The sequence below is a fragment of the Cydia pomonella genome, chromosome 14 (assembly GCF_033807575.1).
Source record: "Cydia pomonella isolate Wapato2018A chromosome 14, ilCydPomo1, whole genome shotgun sequence".
NCBI classification, from domain to species: Eukaryota; Metazoa; Arthropoda; class Insecta; order Lepidoptera; family Tortricidae; genus Cydia; species Cydia pomonella.
The window spans coordinates 16997632-17015063 of NC_084716.1; the positions used below are offsets into that span (position 1 = coordinate 16997632).

Consider the following 17432-nt stretch of genomic DNA (forward strand, 5'->3'; position numbering starts at 1 on the left):
GCGCAATATTATGACGTTGAGTTGCGAAAACCAAGCCAGCAAAAACCTATCACCTCTTCTCAAACTATTTCCACGATGAATTGTACAAGTTCGTTTCCTATTGCATATAATTATTTGTAGCCCATATATAATTCAATAGGGTAAATGTTTTTGTAATCCTTAACCGGACTCAAATAATAAAAAGAAATACTTAATTTGCTTCAAATCAAATTGTTTTTATGCAGGTACAAGTTTAATTTTATTTGCCCTTTGACAGATCCTTAGTAGAACAAGACACGGAGATCTTTGTATCGGATGTCGATAAGGGCGCTGTGACGATATCAGATCAGAGAGGCGTGCTTTAAATTGATTATTAATTTCAATCGGGGAGCCTGGCTGAATGAGATGCGCTAAGGAAAAAAGTAGAGACATAAAAAATGGGATGTTGCTTTATGATATGCGTGCTTTTTTTTTATTAAATTGGGAGTTATCTATTATAATAAACTAATTTTACATAAAACTAATAGAGAGCTAGTTATATTATGTCGAACAAGTCTGTTCCAGATTACGAGCGAGGTTTTAGATCAGATCAGAATTTTATTTCACTCACACAGAGCTGAGCAGAGTTTATCGATATTTATATACCCAGCAAGTCCATTCCACCATTCCAAAAAATTTGCCCACAAAAATACGATGTCTGGTCATGAGGCAAACTTTCCTTACAAAATGTCTGGTTTTAATCCCTTACTTTTTATTCAAGATTTGATTCCAATGATTTAATTTCTGCCACTGATTCTCAGTGGTTGTATGCATCATAGACTGCTGTCGTAATTTTATAATTATGACAGTAATGACATGGACATATCGATTCAATTTTCAACTGCACCATCATATACGACACGACGCTCATTTCCTCTTATCAAACCGGTTACTATAGATAATAAGTTTGATAGCAACATATTTCGACCACCCAGCGTAAGGGATACAGAAATTCAAAAATGTCGCCAACTGACAGCGCCAAAACGGACGTGTAGTGTAACGTAAGTTAGACGTAGGAAGGCCGTAAGACGATAGAAGACGGTAACCCGAGCCGCGCCGCGGTGGTCCCCGCCGCGCGGTGAGTGGCAGCTGACGCGATGGCCGATGGACCGAGAAAGCGCGTTCGAACGAGGCTTAAAAAAGTTTTCCTTCGTTGTCTATGACGATGGTTGACAGTTTTTAAAGTTTTTTTTTTTAATTTGTTATTACGTTTGCCGGTATTGTGCGTGAAAGGGTTTTGATATTATTTAACAAAATACGAGTTTTGATTTCTTTATTTAAATGTTGATTTTAGTCACTAGGCGCAGGTACTACAGGTAACGAATGGTATGATGATTGGATTGTAGATATGATAGATACACGTTTTATAATTTAAGTAGATATTTTTAACCCGATAGTATTAGGTATTTGCAAGATCTTGGAGTTGTTGTAAAACCAGTTAGCTATTCAGCTTGTTACAGATCGAATAAAATTTAAAGAAGTCAAGAAAGATTTGTTCGGTTAGAAAATTATAACAAGCTAATAATTAAAAGTCGACAAACGGACGGACGTTTGCTCCGCAGCGTTCAAGTAGAAAAATTGAGAATTTCTAGAAAGGGTTGAATCTCGATAAATTTTTCACGCAGATGGAATGGAAATTTTTAACAAGCAAGCACCATGGTTGATAGCACGATCCGCCAATTAAATGTTTATTATCAATTGCCTTTCAATTAACAAGTTATCGAGTAATTACAAAATAGCGGAGAACAATGAATAATAAATAGGGCAGTATTGATTTCAAAGTTGAATTAATTTTAATGTTTTAAAGAGGTTTAAACGCGCACAGAAGTCTGGCCATGTGTGAAAAACGCGCGCACTGGCCGGTTGTAAAAAATAAAAACTCCACGCAAAGTACAGTCCTGTAAACAGTCGCTTAATTCGAATTACACGCACGGATTGACTTGTTTCCACGACCGTACTTACACCAATTAGTAAATAACCCTTAAATTTGTTTATATGTAGGAATTAAATGTATAAAGAAGTGAACATAGACAATGTGGAGCCAACAATGTGTGCATGCTCATGTTTTAAGTGTTTTTGTGGTTGGTTCACGGCGCATTAGGCTCGGTTGCTATAATTCGGTTTTTGAGAACGGTAGCTGGGAAATTTACTACTGATTGCACTTTAATTCGTTTTTAAGGATTGTTAAAGGATTAAGTACCTGTATGTGATACCGATGTCCTTTTGAGAATTTATTTCTAGAGGGATAATCATCTTTTTTTGCCGTTTCCATGGTTACATCTGGGTCATCCTTTGAAACCATTATTACATATACGAGCCGGGGTTTGAACCGGCGACCTCCGATTTGCAAGTCGCACGCTCTTACCGCTAGGGCACCATCGCTCTCATATTGTAATGAGATTTAATAACTAAACCTCGAATTGGCCTGAAAGCGAGGGAGTGTCATTAAGTATCACACATTTTCATATGTACCTCTCTATAAGTATTATTATTAAGTCATATTTTCATAGTGTTATTATTGGCATGCAGGGTTAGCTGGATAAGATAAGATAATCTTTATTAGTGAAATATAGGTATACTTCAAATACAATTTTATACAATATACACAACATTGTAATATCATCAATTCATAAAAAAAAGTTAGTCATTGGCAGTTCCATTATTTCATTAAAAGAATAAAAACCTTTTTTTTAGATCAGCCACGTTTCTTTTAAAGGATTGGTGTAATTTATGCTAAGAATAACTAGGTACGTTTAAAAAACGTATAAATGAATGAAATGGCCAACGGACTGTTATGTTATATTTTTGAATTATGTGGCGTGGCGAATCAGTCTGTTTCAGTACACCTACTTCAGTACAAGTACCACGAGTCACTGACAGTGCCAAAACTGACAAATACGCTATCAAGAATGTAATTTACTTTCTATACATCTCGCTCGCACTTATACGCCAGCACGAGCGAGATGCATAGAAACACTGGGCGGAACTGGTGGTAGCAGGTTTAGCGTTTAGCCAGCAGAGTTTTCGAAAAATCGTAGCACTTTTTAGATCATAATACGGTTGCCTAAAGCTATGAATATTAGCAATTGAGGACCTTCTTTAGTTATATAATCTATTCGAAACCGGATTAAACAACTTTCGCTCGATAGAAAAATCACAAGCATAAGTTACCTACAACAATTAAAATTTAACTATTTTTCCACTAAAGTTATTACTTAACATGAAAATTGCGTCTAAAAATGTGTAATTTTATTTTTACCGATTTCTTGTTTTTGTTAAAACTAAACTAAAAATTCAATAACAACAATATCCACACGCGGCGCGGCCGTCCGCTCAGAACTCAGCGAACTGCACTCGAAGAGCTAGTTAATAATCACAAATTCTCCTCTCCTTGGAATTGTGAATAATAATATTGCAGTGCCCAACAGGGTTCACAAAGACCTAGCTTATAAGTTTACCACCTGTACAAACTACTTTGTGAATTTGCAATAAAATATGTGAGTATTGAGTATTAAGGACTGGAAGTCCCGGCGACTTAATATTGACTTGCACTTTTCTTTACTTACCCAATAATGAAAGGAAAAAACTTTTGAAAATATTATATGTTTACAATTTTTGCCTTATTACAAAGGAGTAAGGCGCAAAAGTGTAAACATATATTTGGCATCGACTACGTATTTGTTCCCTACCGTACCGCTGGAGAGACGAAGTGAAAAAAGACCTTAGCGAACTCGGCGCCGTCGACTGGACAGAAACGGTTTTGGACAGAGAAGCATGGCGATCTTTGGTGTCGGAGGCCAAGATCCACTTCGGGTCACTGCGCCACAGCAGTAAGTAAGTACGTACTTATTAGGTGTAATCAAGGCAAGTCCTTCATATCTCGTCACAGTATCAACACTCGAATACTCAAACTAAATTAAATAACGCCATATTTACCAACAAAACTAAGCGCAATCACGACTCTCGCGATCAATACGCGCCCTTTATTTGCGCGTACTTTACAAGATGGCTCGAAAAAATCGCTAAGCTTATTGAAAAGTATTCGCGCCCTGCCTTCACGGGCTCTGAGCAAATATAAGATAATTTTACCGCTTCACCTCACCCGGTATTTAGGGGCACCTTTCATACTTTTTACGGCGTTTGACGGTACGTTTTTGACGTAATTTATTTTGTATTCAAAGTGCGCTGTCGGAGGTATTGCGTTCGAGATTCTGTTGAAATGGTAAATAATTATGGCCGGTTTGGGTGACGTGTATTTGTTTATTAAGTATTTCATTTTATACTCATTGAATCGTTGTATGGTCTTGGTTAAGGATTTACGATTAGTTTTCAGTGTTTAGTAATGGATTCATTTTAGATTCGAGACATTTCTGTAGGTATACATTTTAACCCTATAAAGCAATAGGAGTGACAGGCAAACTGGCTAATATTTACATATACATACTTATTGTCAATATACCTCTAGTAGTATTAGTCTTTAGTACAATCTGGTTAAAGTCGCAGGAAACCGTTGGTGTAGGGCAGCGAATGACCTTTGTCAACAGTGGACGTCTTTCGGCTGAGATGATGATTGCCAAATATGAAGTTTGTTACTTTAGGAAGAATATAGTGCTAAAATTGTGCTTAAAATCTGGAGTGTGGGTATGAATAAAAATAATCTTAAAATTCTGATTACTAAAAGTAGAAGAAAACATTTTTGTCGCGAGAACGTTTTTTTCTATAGGGCAGGTTGTCTAAGTCGGCCAACTCTACAATCAAAGACCAAAACTTTTTTGCGCCAAAAAATTTTTTCTTTAACTTTTTCCTAATAAAAACACGATACCAAATATGCCCTTAAACAAATCTCTTTTATTTTGGTTACACTTTGTATTAAGCAGTCTGTCAAATAGGTAATCGTTCAAATAACATTTTACAAAATGCCGCCTAAACTTTCTCTGTTAGACAAAATTTCTGCATTCCTATAAAAATGAACTCCTGTTGAAATGCTCTTACAATATGAGAAAACAGCAAATAAAAAGCAGTACATTACAGGCCGGTATTGTGCGCCCGAGGGCACAAAGCGACCTGCTGCGTATTGTGTCGGCACTTTGGGAGTCAATATTTTGGGTGACACTTAACTTTGCGCCTTGTCAGCGAACAACTGCTGCATTTCTATGATTATTCTTTTGTTTTTGCGCTTTTTTATCGCTGATTGGATTGGTAGGATAGTTCAGGTTGACAATACTACTGTGTAATGGCAATAGGTGCATTTTGCTATTGATTAATATTTTCAGTTAGATTTTGATAAGCAAGCTAGATATAACACCAAGAGTAAATATGTACCTTCAAGACGGTAAAATCGAAAGAAAAGTAAAATTTGTACCCCGTTTAAAAAGGGGAAACGTTATAATTCGCGAAGAAAATAGTGGCACATTTAATTGAATAAATTAAAACGACATTCATCCTATTATAGTATTAATATTCACAAACCATTGAATAGTTAGTAAACAATACCACACCGCCTTAAGACCCCGCCCAAACTTAACATGACACGAAATCAAAACTGCACTTAATTCGCACTTTTCCCACGGAATTTAAAGTATTATATTAATTGTCGATTTACTATTGTTGGCAATCAAAGAAATAGGTCAATAAAGAGTATTGTTTGATTGAGACTTCGGCAGTTTGTCAATACGGGCTCATATTGTGGGTAACTCCGGGGGGCGGTGTGTTGCCCCCCGAGTAAGACTAAGGTGTACAACTGTATTCAAAGTCATTTGAGGGTGAAATGATATGCAGCGATTTATTAGGTGCTCTGAGTTATCGTGTGAATCGAGGTAGAGCTTTGTTGGGACATGCTGCAATTAAAATGAGGCGGTGTGGACGGTGTCTTGTGAGGAGAGTCGTATGACGATTCATTTAACCGTTAATTTTATTGTTGAGATTTCAATGTTGGAGGTGTTGCTGGGTAAAGCCCCCTTTTAAGAATTATTTTGAGATATAAAATGCCTATTGTATATTTAAGCAAACCAATGAAATATTCATTGTAAATTTGTGAAAGGTTGACGTAACCGGTGACCGAAGCGCTGGCGGCTTCCTCGCACAACGTATCAGCATTGCGATACAACGACGAAATGCCGCCAGCACTCTTGGTACAATGCCTCAAAGGCTTATTTTAGATTTAAGCTAGTTATTAATAGTAATAACTCTGATATATCTATTTAATGTAAATAAAGTTATTAAAGTACCACTGTCGGGCTTTTGATAAGTTGGTAATTCATTTATTACGTTATATCAAAACATTCAATTTGTGCTCATCAGTTAGGTTAGTTATGTCGTGCGCTGTCATCGCTTTTAGTTCCTTATTACGAAATTCTAAAAATGAACATTTGTAAGAAATCTTTGATACCCAAATAATTCCGTTAGATACTTATTTGTATCGGATTTACGGCCGTCAATGCTATATCCATTTTTACCCACATCTTAACAATGCAGTCAAGTGAACAAAAAAACTGGAAAATATCCATTCCATTGTACCCGGTGAGCCGTACAGCAATTCTTGTTATATTTGTAAATAATAAATAAGTGTGATTTTCCCGCCGTAGCCGCCTCAGCCGGCAGGACGCGATTTTCCACTAGATGTGTTGCCAGAATAATAAAATCCGGGGAAAAGTTCGGACCGAGCGGCTGGCGTCAAATTGATTATTGATTTATTTTATATTTGTACATTTTTGTTGGGGGTTCTTTGTTTATCTAGTTAGTTTATTTGAATGTGAATCATTTGAGACTATACACGGTGGATTTTTTAAAAGGCTACCAGACTTTATCCTACTACGCCAAAAAGGTCTCACAAAACCTTGCCTAACTTGTTAATTAACAATGACGATTTCACGGCTTTTTTCCAAAATGTGTTTTTGAAATTGTTAATTAATAAGTTAGGTAAAGTTAAGTTTTGTAAAACTATTCATGCGTAGTAGAAAAATCTTAAAGGTAAAGTATATTTAAAAGTATACTATATTTCAATAGGCAATTTTGGTAAAAACATATTTTCTTGTAAGATTTTAAGACTGAAAGAAATGACTAGTGACTAACTATAAAAAAACTATATCGAATATAATGACCTACTTACATGTAAAAACCAGAAGACATTATAATAAATTGGGTCACATAATAGTTCTAGCCTGAAAAGATGCAATTGGCTCCATCATTAAATATCTACTTTCTAAAATAAATAACCAGACGAAACATCGAATTCACCTTTATTAATTTAAATAACAATACATCATTGTTTATCAAAAGTCACCATATTGGTACAATACTGAAGCGAAGGGTCACTATAAAATACCTACATCTTTGAAACTCAACCAAATGGCAAGAGTCAATTGTGTTTACTTGGCGAGGCGGTCGCAGTCAATAATAATTTTACTTTAATGGCGATAATAGTGTATTATTATTATTAAAATAGAATAATAGTGTATTATTACGGCACGGGGATGACGCTTGAGTGGTCTTGAATGACATTTAACGGTTTTTATTTTAAGTACATTTTTTCTTTTGCTACTTTTGTATTGTCCTGATTCTGGTTTGACGCGTGCTGAGTGGGAACATGGAATTATGTTTTATATGAATAATGAAGTCGTATCTAATCTAAATTGTCCTTGTAGGATTAATTAGGAACTGGGGAAGTACTGAAACCGCAGTCAAATAACACTAGACCCTACTCATAGTGTTGTGTTCCTGCCGGTGAGTAAGGTTGCCAGAGAGCTCAACGAGGGTGCGGGGTGTTAGGATCTAGGAGTTGCAGGTGTCCATAGGCTACGGAGACTGCTTACCATCAGGCGGGCCGTATGCTTGTTTGCCACCGACGTAGTATAAAAAAAAATAGTCTCCAGCAGCTACGTCTTATGCAGGCGCGGATACAAGATTTGGCTTAGGGGGGGGCCATTTTGAGAAAATCATATATTTTTGCACAGAAAAAAATTTACTCAATTTAGTAATGTGAGAGCCAGGGTTTTAGGGGGGGGGGGGGCATTGCCCCTATGGCCCCCCCCTTGTATCCGCGCCTGGTCTTATGGATGGAAATGAAACCTAACACTGACACCTTACACCTTGTTTAGACTCTATGGAAGAAAGCCGGTTAAAAAATATGTGCCTGGACATTAAGAGGGAAGAATAACGATATAAATATGAAGAATAATGCGATCCTAGCGAAATATCGTCATTATTTCTATAAAATTCCATTTCGGGAGAAAACGTTTTCCACTAACTAAATCTTAACAAATCACTTTGATTTTGATGTCGATCGCTTCAGCATAAATAATATATTCTATTGAAAAAAAATTTGAGAAAAAGGAAAACCTATAAACCTAGTTTTTCATTGTGTCAATAACATACTAAAAATCATGGAGAATGGAAAATATTTAGAAGAGGAAAAACTTTTTCTCTTTTCGTAAGGTCGGGTACGTGGTATATGTATCCCTTTTCATTACGATTGTCAGTTTCATCCTCAACAGTTATAATTTAAAAATTCGAGAAAATATCGTCCATCACAACTACGAGATTGAAGTAAGTTAGTTGACAAAACAGTGTCGCAGTTAAAAAAAAATAGGTTACTCGTACATGTCTCGTACAGTTTTAAAGCAAGTTAAATTGGCAGCGATTTTGGCAGCCCAGGTTCAAACTTCTATGAAATTATGACGTTTTCTTAACACTTGCCCAGGCTGGGCTGTCAAAATCGCTACCAACTTATTATGGAAGGTAGAGTTAAGGAAAGCAATCTCCATAGGCAGAACTTATACAAAAGTGTCCAGTGGTTAGCTATAAATAATAGTTCCAAATCTCTCCAGAGTAGCGCTAGAGTAGCTAAGAATCTAGGCGTTATTGACGGAGTGAAGTGCGCTGTTTATGATTTGTTTTTTTTTTCAAGTATTCTAGGTATTGTAGCGCCACCTATTTAAGGTTTTTTTATGACACTTTTTGGTACATGGAGATTCCATTCCTTATCTCCACCTTCCGTACAACTTATCTTTGTCTGACTCTAGACAACTTCCTTTTCATATTGCCATAGAAGAAAAAAAACTAAAATTAGACGCATCGATTGAAGTCCATTACAATAATTGACAAACGTAATTATTTTAACATTCGCAATCGATCGTCTCGTATTCTTGAATGTTAGTTATAAGAATATTAATGCTCAAAAGTATTTTGTATTTACTTATATAGTAACCGAGATACAAGACAACAGTTGCAAAAACGAAACCAAAGATAAGAATCTTGACACGGTTATTAACGAACAACACAACAGTCTCGCAACTCATCCCCCATTGTAATTCGATCCGAGCACACTTGCGGCGACATATCTCCTATAATTACACCCATAATCACCGAATTAAATCTGCCATCGAAATCATTGAAAAAATTCATAAATATGCATCAACGACACTGTCATTTTACCACGCAGTGGCAAAAAGACTTATCTCGGTACAAGTTACAAAATGACATACGACGTTTTGGATTAAGCGAGTTTCAGTCCCTCGAACAACAGTACAGACAAGAACACCGTTTAATACACAAAAGCAACTGTGGAGTGTGGACGCCGCATAAAATTATAATAAATATCAATAGAGCGAGACGAACCTAAGCCACAAAGCGTTAGATAAGGACAGTGGTCACTGCATTGGCACAGTAAATCGTAAAGGTGACAATGCATTGACATGTCATTTGGGGGGCTCTTCGTGTCGTGGGGTAAGGACGTCATAACTCATGGTCGAGTAGGGAATTCACGGCTATGGTGATGCGTCTGATGTGTTTAAATGTGATAAATAGACGCCTTAATGTGTGAAATCGTCATTTTAACTGATTTTATATTGAATTGTAAGGGTAAGGTCACGGTTTTAATGAAATCTGTATGGCTTGTTATTATTATTTCTAGTGTCAGTTGAGATTGTTGAGAATAGCTAAAACGAATATTTTGGAAACGGCTTTTTAGCCGCATATGTATCTTGCATACCTATTACAATTAATACGGTCTATGCACGACTTTTTCTTTATCGTTGGTGTTTAGGTTGAGGGTGTGCATGTGTGTGTGTGTGTGTATGTGTATGTGTGTGTGTGTGTATGTGTGTGTGTGTGTGTGTGTGTGTGTGTGTGTGTGTGTGTGTGTGTGTGTGTGTGTGTGTGTGTGTGTGTTTTACTGTTATTATTTTGTTATTATATTGTAATAAAATAAACAAACTAGTAGGAAAATATCTTAAATAAAGAAACAAACAACACACTATAGGTATTTTTTCAGTTTTTTTGTCACCAAATCGTAACCCTTTGCTACGCCTCGTCCTCGTCTACGGCGTAGCAACGCTACGCTTACATTATTCATGTTGTTTCACTCTTAATGCCATATTTTTACATATTTATACTTGCAAAATATGAAACAAAGTCGTATTTTTTTAACGCCGAGTTTGTTGTCCTTTTATTTGATTCAACACAGGCAGAAATTGATTAATCTTTATGTTAATTTGTTTAACTAAAGTTTAGTTCTGTGAATATATTTTTTTAATACCACGTCGGTGTTAAACAAGCATACGGCCCGCCTGATGGTAAGCAGTCACCGTAGCCTATGGACGCCTGCAACTCACGCATGTAGCGCGTTGCCGTCATTGCAAGAAAATGGTAAATTTGGAGTATTTAATTAGATCGCTTCTAGAAAAGGTAGGTAGTGCCCTTGCGCTTCGCTTTGCTTGTCTTGGCGGGGGTACTACTCGTCACTATTGTAAATGCATACTTAAATTTTAATTAGGTAGATAACATGAAATGTAATATTTTGAAAAAAATCATGACAACATACTACTCGTCTCATTTGTATCGTTCGTTATTCCAGGGACCCATTTTTCGAATTATTGTGTTGCCATGGTAACCCATACGACTTTACAGTTCGTGGACTGATGATATTTGTCTAATACCGTTTAGGAAATAGACCCCACATTGCTACGTGGCACGTTATCAATAGTGACGAATAAAGTACTAAAGTTTTAATTTTACTTTTACTATACATTTTGCTATAAAATCAATCTTGGATGCGTATTCTGATTGTAATAAAAAGTTTTACATTTCATCTGAATGTGTTATGTATATGATCAAAAGTGTCATTTCTTCAACCAGACACGTTATTACCTGTTATTACAATCAGAAGAGAGATTTTTTATATTTTTTTTATTTGACTCTTGGAGAGCCTTTACACTTCCAAATCTTATTAATAGGTATTATTTTCTTTCTCAGACCGTGGGGACCTTTTACATCTCCAAATCTTATGTATTATTAACTATAGAGACTATACATCTCTATTATAATGTAGTAATTATTTATTTTTAAGATTATTAACGTTTACCCAGGTATTGGCTGTTGTATTTATAAATGTTACTGTGTTTTCATGTCACTATATGATATACTTTAAATTGACTTGTAAAAGAGCCCTTGATACCTGCTTGCAAAATATTTGAATTTTGAATTTTGAGAATGCCTCTTGGTCAATCTGCAGTCAGTTCTAACCCAACAATGTTAGTAGGTGCTTCAATATAACGTGCGGAAAGGCCCGACGTTACCCCGATAGGCATATTTATGTACGGTCTGCATGTAACTAATATGGCACGGCCGGCCGGCGGTCAGCGTACATAGCGAACATGTACGTGTGATATGTGGACGTATATGAAAACGTGCAATGTGGACGTATACGTAATATATGTATAGAAATACGTAGCGATACGCGCCTATTTGGCGCTTTATGGTGATGTATGTATGTTGGACACCATTGGATTCGGAATGATGTATAGAAAAATATGTATTCAAAGCCACGAAAAAGAAGGTATTTATATTTTCACCATTCAGTTTTATTACTTTAGTCTTAATTAGATTAGGTATGCAAAAGATACATTCAGTTTAAGACAAATAAATCTAACTTTCTAACCATTTATTTATTAAGTGTCGCCTCGAGTGATAACGTTTTATAGATAACGTGGAAGATTTAACAACTGGAGACGCCTTTAAGAGCTTGGATGGAGGGGTCCATCGAAAAGCTCGGCCAATGGTTATATGTATTGTATGGACTGACGTTGATCTGACATGGTTATTTTTACGTTACGTAGAAGTAGCCGTTCATTTGACGTGCCCCTCTGCAAAAATCAGCAGACTGTTTTGTACAGAAAATTACAGTCAAGGCGTCTTCAGTTGTTAAATCTTCACTGATCCGTCTCGATTTGGAAAAAGTACCTATAAGAGAAAGTTTGAGGAGATCCATTAATTATTTGGGATCTCACTATAACCATCCAATATTTACTACACAATAAAAGTTCACAAATATCTGAACCTCTATTGTCATGACGCTAAAGTACATGTTTAGATATATTTGAACACCTTGGACGCTCCGATATATCTGATGGCGACTGTACCTAGGAATATTGAAGGGAGCGGGTATTACTTTCCCAGAGTTCCGGAAACCTGAACGTACTACGATACAATACGGACATTTTCAGAAAAAGTGTACTTTGTACTTTTTTAAACCTAACAAAGTTTGGGTTTTTACAAGCTTTTATTTAACTTACCCTGTTAGTATGTATGGGACAAATCTTGCAAGTTAAATTTGACCCACTTCCCGGTTTCCGATGAAGCTGAAAATTTGCACACATATGTAAGTCGGATGACAATGCAATATTATGGTATCATCCAGCTGATCTGATGGATACAGGAGGTAGCTTCAGGAACTCTGTGATAAAACAACAACAACGCAACCTATTAATTGTGTTTGGGGTTTTAGAATTGTCTCGATGAGTATTAGTTGCCTGTGGAAAAAAAGTACAGTCAGCGATAAAAGCTTGTACCAAAAATGATTTTTTTTGCCAAAAACTTATTCTACTTAGAATCCCGAGCACTATCGCTTTATGTGATAAAAAAAGTGTCATACATGTTGTATGGACCGTTACAAACTGACTAATAAATTTTGTATGGAAAATTAAGGATAATTAAGGCAAAACGAGTACAATTATTTCTGAAAACCCCCATATAATACATTTTCTACATAGCAAATGTTGGTCATAACATTAGCCTAGGCTAGAAGCTCTTTGCAACAGAAACTTAGGAGCAGAGGATATTTGTTGAGTAGGTAGGCATTAACATAAAATCTAGTTCAACAGTTAGTTCCCGTCTTGGATTGTATTGAAAACAAAACTATGTTACACACAGTAGAGTAGAGCATTGGTTGAGAGTACCATTTTGTACCATTTGGCGTTGAAACTAGGTCCATGGGGTTCCAGCGCGTACAAGTATTTTGCAGAAATCGCGATGCATCTGGTTGACGTAACTGGTGACCGAAGAGCTGGCGGCTTCCTCGCACAACGTATCAGTATTGCGATACAACGAGGAAATGCCGCTAACATCCTTGGTACAATGCCTCAAGGGCTGGTTATAGTATTCCTCTGTATATATCCATTATGTATATTATTTTTGTAGATACACAGTCTGGTAAAGGACTCCTACAAATACGAGCAATAAAGACAAAGGTCTTCTACTCTTCTTGGTTCATTGTTTTGTTTCCGCTACCCGAAGGTTGTCTGGAAGAGATCGCTCTTTAGCGATACACCACCTGCTGTCTGTTTTTATCATTAATCAATTGTTTTTCTTTTAGCTGTATCTTTTACTGAGGTGTGCCAATAAAGAAAATTCTATCTTCTACCTACATATACAATATCGAAGTATAGTTCAAATAGGACGTGCTCAAACGGCATCTGAGCGCTTGCGCCATCGACCCTAAGCGTTGGGAGGAGCTTGCTGGAAGGAGGTCTTCTTGGCGTTCTACCATCCATAACGGTGTCAAAACATTCGAAGATAACCGCCTCACTAGCCTAGAAATAAAACGCCAGTTACGGAAAGAGAGACCTAAGCCCTCCTACGTGTACACGTTCAACGCAGCTGGCCAACTTTATTGTCACGCGTGCAATAGAGTATTTAAGAGCAAGTTCGGCCTGGCCAGCCACATTAGGGCTCACGCTAGACAACGTCCATAATGTGTTTATTTGGGGTCGCCGTCATCGAAAACGATGAGGAGGACTATATATATAGTTCAAACATATATTCCTGCGGTTTCAGAATAGTTCAGGAATTAGGAATGCAAGTAGCGTAATGAATGGCTCGACTGACTGGCCAAAGGCCTTTCGCATTGAAAGGCCATAAGTGCCACAAACGGCCTGTCACTTACGACGTTGAGAAAGGTCGCATGTTGCGCATTACCGATTTTCGGCACAAACCATTTGCAACACGTTTGCGCTGCATATTGGTTGCCGATTTGAGATTTGTAGCCTGTTACAGACGTGCCTAATAAATCTCTTGTACAGACATTAGTGGCTAGTAACTGCTGCGTTTCGTTGCTATTAAATTACTGGTTTATCTAAATAGCTGAATATTTTGAGTCAAAATGCTTTATTGATTTTTCTACCAATTAATCTCGCTGCGAATTTGATACATTTAAATTTGGCTGCTTCAAAAATAAACTGGTAAAAAAATATGGCATTAGTTGTCATGCCATTTTCATCATTATAAAAAAGTGGCAAATTTAAAAAATGTAGGAGCGAAAGGTAATCATTCCATAGAACATTTGAATTTAGTGCCTTTTTCTATTGACAAAGATGTTTGACCAGCTATATATTCTTCTGTGTAAGTTTGATAGGTATTAATACACAGAAATACTTCAAATAACATAATTACGATTTTTTTTTTGGTTTATTTTTTACTATTAAATGTTAATTAAGTTTTTACTTGGTTTAATAACTATATTTAAATAATACCCCTTTCTTAGAGAAAAAATAAACGATTTATAAAGTGTCACCAAAATACTTGATAATTCAGACTATATACGTCCCACTGCTGGGCACAGGCCTCCTCTCATGCGCGAGAGGGCTCGGGCTATAGTCCCCACGCTAGCCCAATGCGGATTGGGGACTTCACATACACCTTTGAATTTTTTGCAGATGTATGTAGGTTTCATCACGATGTTTTCCTTCACCGAAAAGCTAGTGGTAAATATCAAATGACATTTCGTACATAAGTTCCGAAAAACTCATTGGTACGAGCCAGGATTTGAACCCGCGACCTCCGGATTGAAAGTCGGACTCATATCCACTCGGCTACCACCGCTTTTTACTTTTAGGTACTTACCTAATCCAATTTCTAAAAAGTAATGACCATCTCGAAAAAATGCAAGCTTTAAATAAATGCATAAAAACAAATAAATCGTACAAACATCGCAAATTTCCGATAAACGATCAAAACCATAATATAAATTCTCTTAAAAACCCGTATATCATCGACATAAAGTATCTTTTTGCGCAACTTCACAGCTTCGAATCGTGGTAGTATAATGTATAGCTACATGCATAGCATATGCATACAGAGTGGATTAAAATTAAAACTCCGTAAAACGCACAGCATATGCCGGGGGAATCACCCTAGAGGGGTGTTGCTCAATCCAAAACAGCCTAAGCTATTTGCTCTGCTGCAATATTCTGATTTTCAACAGAGCATTGGGGAACGCGGAAAGTTAAGGTGTAGTATGATCTCATATTACGAATTCTTATATAGTTATCCATATAGGTGTAAGTTACAGAAAGTTACACATCTACACAAAATCGGTGCAAACTAAACCAGAGTAGGTACTGCCGATTTTTTTAAAGAAACATTCTCGGAAACCTTTGGAACTTTTTACGGGAATTAATGTCATTTACAGTACATATGGGGCTACTTTATAGCACTAGTGCGAGAAGTAGCATATTACGTTACTGTGTCGAACATTTAAAGGGCCATATGTACTGTAAAACGTTGTACGATACATGTGCGAATAGGTAATTCGCAACTCGTGTCGATTTAAAACACTCCCTTCGGTCGTGTTTTAATTTATCGCCACTCGTTTCGAATTTCCTATTTTTCGCACTTGTATCGTAATGTACTATTTTCTTATTGGAGATTTATTGAATACTTCGCAATCTTGGCTGTAGCATATTCGTAGCATCTAAGTATGTGCTCGGTGGATCAAATTTTGATGATTCACTTTGTCTTATTAGCGCAAATCCTTTTCTACATCCCTTTTGTATGGAAAGAGATATAATACGAATATGTAAAAATGAGACGAAGTTTCGCATGGAGCAGGTAAAGACAAATATTTGCCTAAATATACAAGGCGGAATGGTTCGATCGAGGTAAAAGCTCGCCTGCGCCTTTTAAGCGATAGGATTCAGTTCGTTTTGCCACTTACTCCATTTCAAATCCAGCTAGTAGGCTAAATGGGATTCTCGACAGACTTTACTTATTTGCGTCCTAATGGAGAAAAACAAATAAAACTCGCAAAATGGATTAGACGGTGATTAATGCTGTTTCGGACATTTTAGTGATTTTGGGAGGCGTATAGGATGAGTCACGCTAGAACGGTTCGGGTCTAGGCCGAGGCGTCCAAGACTTCGTTTTCTATAGACAGTCAACTTTGAGCGTCGGTGATCACGTGATTCTTCCTATAGAAAACGAAGAGCCGCTTCGGCCCGGACACGGTGTCTAGTGTTAGTCATCCTTTTGACGGTTCACAAAGCGTTTAGCACGGCACTCACAACTAGCAATTAACATACAATATTTATTTATAAATAAACATTGGACATTTTTATACAAATTGACTAAGCCCCACAGTAAGCTCAATAAGGCTTGTGTTGTGGGTACTTAGACAACGATAAATATAATATGAATAAGTTTTTGGCAAAAATTTCATTTTTGGTACAAGCTTTTTATCTCTGACTGTAACCTTTCTTTCCACAGGCAATTCTAAAAAAAACCCAAACACCATTAGGTTGCGTTGTTTTATCACAGAGTTCCTGTGGCTACCTCCTGTATCCATCATCAGATCAGCTCGATGGTACCATAATATTGCATTGTCACCCGACTTACATATGTATGTATGCAAATTTTCAGCTTCATTGGAAACCGGTAAGTGGGTCAAATTTAACTTGCATGATTTGATTACAGACAGACAACAGGACAGGTGAAACTAAATCAAAGCTTGAAAAAATCATAAATCATTTATTTCATCGATAAAGCATTTATTTATTTGAATAATATAAAAAATCCGTTCTTGCTATTTACGGTCGCTTGAGATCCGCTGTGCTGTGCCCTACCACGCAACGTGAGATGGCATTCACACTGCCCATACCTCTCTTAACCTTTGCGTTTGTGCATCAAAGCTAAACGAGAATATTTTGCAGATAAAACGTTTTAGTTTTAGTTAAATATTTTTAGTTTTAATTTATATTAACATTTTGTATAAGACGCATAAATAACAAATATATTCTTAAAGGTCGTGGCTTCTCTTCTGTGAGTTCTGTGGCTATTCTCCAAGTGATAACACCTGATTCTCTATT

At 36.7% G+C, this 17432-nt stretch overlaps 1 protein-coding gene across 4 annotated transcripts in view; it reads right to left on the reverse strand.

Moving 5' to 3' along the window:
* The window catches only part of LOC133525081 (paired box protein Pax-6-like), a 73424-nt gene that overhangs the window by 29205 nt on the left and 26787 nt on the right, over positions 1-17432 (reverse strand). The gene's annotated exons all lie outside the window — the stretch shown is intronic.